The sequence below is a fragment of the Monodelphis domestica genome, chromosome 1 (assembly GCF_027887165.1).
Source record: "Monodelphis domestica isolate mMonDom1 chromosome 1, mMonDom1.pri, whole genome shotgun sequence".
Lineage (NCBI taxonomy): Eukaryota > Metazoa > Chordata > Mammalia > Didelphimorphia > Didelphidae > Monodelphis > Monodelphis domestica.
In genome coordinates this window covers 276207286-276210212 of record NC_077227.1, presented here as the reverse complement: position 1 = coordinate 276210212, position 2927 = coordinate 276207286, and positions in this window count along the sequence as shown.

Sequence of the window (2927 nt, the reverse complement as noted above, 5' to 3'; positions counted from 1 at the left end):
TATCATGCACCCCTTCCTTGTATCCAGCTATGTGTCAGTAGCTTTGACCTTAAGTTTCATAACCAGATATGGTGTTATTCATCATCACCCATACTTACCTGGAGTGGGCCCAGAGAACATCCTTCTCCCAGATAACCATCAAGTGACTTTTATGTCATAGTCAAAGGATGGTCAGAAGATCTAGCTCACCAAATAAGGGCACTTCCTGGATGACCTAACCTGTGAACAAATAGGGGTTGTTTCCTAGATGAACTGACCAATGAGGATTGTTACTGTCTGATTATGCCCTTTGAAGGATAATCAGTCTTGTGATAATCTTGTGTACTTGTATGGAAAAACCAGATTCTTATTCAGAGGGTATAAAAACAAGTTCCTTCAGGTGGGCTGGGTCTCCAGTTACTATTGTGCAGGGGTCTGGGCTTTATTGGAGGACTTGGCCCTCTTCCAATAAAACCTAAATAATTACCTGGTTTGGAAAATTTGACTTTATTTTCCAAAATGATTATTCTAAGAGAAAATTTTTGCCATAGTATGTACAATTGCAAAAAGATCTCTGGTTTCTGGGAAGGTAAAGCTATTATCCTTTCAAGAGCCTTTCCCAGTACCTTGTACTTAAGAGACCTAGAAAATTTCACTTAGCATAGTTTTCAAAATGTCATATAAAAAGTCCCCAGGAAGTGCCTTTAGTGCAGTTTTTAAAGCAATCCCTAGACTTTATTCTTGAGAAAAGGCTTAGACCTACTTAACTAGTGGATGTCCTGGAGATCCCTGGGGCCTCCAAATACAAAAAGTATGCAAATTCAGCCAATGAGAGTTTGCAGTATTTATCAACTTCAGAGCCTTATTCTTTTCTTTTTTTAAAATTTATTTAATTAATTAATTTGGAATGTTTTTTCATGATCATATGATTAATTTTCTTTCTCTCCTCTCCTTCCATCCCCCTCCCATAGCCAATGAGCAATTCTATTGGGTTTTACATGTGTCATTGATCAAGACCTATTTCCATATTATTAATATTTGCACTAGGGTGATCATTTAGTCTATATGCTCAATCATATCCCCATTGAACTATGTGGTCAGGCAATTGTTTTTCTTCTGGGTTTCTGTTCCCATAGTTCTTCCTTTGGATGTGGATAGTGTTCTGACTCATAAGTTCTTCAGAATTGTCCTGGATCATTGCATTGCTGCTAGTAGAGAAGTCCATTATATTCAATTGTACCACAGTATATCAGCCTCTGTGTACAATGTTCTCCTGGTTCTGCTCCTTTCACTCTGCATCAATTACTGGAGGTCGTTCCAGTTCACATGGAATTCCTCCACTTTATTATTCCTTTTAGCACAATAGTATTCCATCACCAACATATACCACAATTTGTTCAGCCATTCCCCAATTGATGAGCATCCCCTCATTTTCCAATTTTTTTTTGCCAGCACAAAGAGCACAGCTATAGATATTTTTGTACAGGTCTTTTTCCTTATTTTCTCTTTGGGATATAAGCCCAGCAGTGCTATGGCTGGATCAAAGGGCAGACAGACTTTTATAGAGCCTTGTTCTTAAAGAACAGTGAGACAACACAGTCACATAGTGACTAAATGCCCACAAAGAGTTTACTCCCTAATTCTCTAGGCAATGGAAGATGCCTATAGGTAAGTAATCATTGCTAGAAGTATAGCCACAAGCAGCAGAAGCACAGAAGTAAACTGAGCTCTCCATTCTCAGCACCTTCTTTACTCCATTTAAACAAAGCTATTCTAATTCACCATTGATAAATAGAGTGGACCAGGTCTGATTCAAATTTCTCTTTGTAAGATTGGGACAAAATGAACCACTATAATCTTTCAGTTAACTGAAGGAGATTTATTTAGTTGTACTAAGAACATCAAGAACAAGGAAAAGATATTTGGTAAAGATAGAGCATGGATTCAGCAGAGCACTCTTGCTGGTGTTCTCCTCAGAAGGTCAAGGGAGGAGCCAGGTAACTACTTATTTTCCAGCCTATGAACTTAGGGCACCAGGAAGCCATACCAATGACTCATATCTTCAGTTCTGTCAAATATGAAGAATAGTTTCAATATTACAGAAAACCTAGCCTAAGCTTCTTGAGGCAGGGCCTTGGGATATTGCTCCCATTTTGATTCTGATAAGGACTTGGGTTCAGAAAGGCAAAATTAACTTGCCTATAACCATGCAAGTAGGAAATGTGAAGGCCAAATTTGAACATAGATCTTCCTAACTTGGTGACATAGTTGGTAGAGCTTTGGATATGGAATCAGAAAGACTTATCTTCCTGACTTCAAATCTGGTCTCACATAATTGCTAGCTGTGTGACCCTGGGCAAGTCACTATTTGCCTTTATTTCTTCATGTGTAAAATGAGCTAGAGAAAGAAATGGCAAACCACTTCAGTATCTTTGCCAAGAAAATCCCAAATATGGTCACAGAGAGTTGGACACAACTAAAAACAATTTAAGAACTTCCTAACTTAAAGTCTACCACCTTATCCAATATACCACAATGCCTCTGTAGTTCAATGAAGAAATAATGTAGGCTTGAACTATGGTGATTGTGTTAAGAATGTAGATGAAGACAAATGTTAGAAATTTTGAAGACAGAGTTGGTAGGATTTTAGAACTAATTGCAATGAAGGAGGAAAGAATTAAAAAGTTATTTGAGGTTTCAAACTTGGTGACTGCAAGGATGGTGAGAACATTAACGGAAATCAGGAAAATTAGGAGGAGTGCCAGTTTGGGTAGGAAAGATGAGTTTAATTTTCCACAAGTAGAACTTGAATGTGCTAGAGAGTCAGACAGAAGTATTTAGTAGGCAGAGAAGCAAATATGGAAATTAGGGGAGAGAGGTCAGGATTGGATCATCTCCTAAAAACCATTCTCTGGAAGGCCATCTTCACTTAAGCACTTCTTATTTAG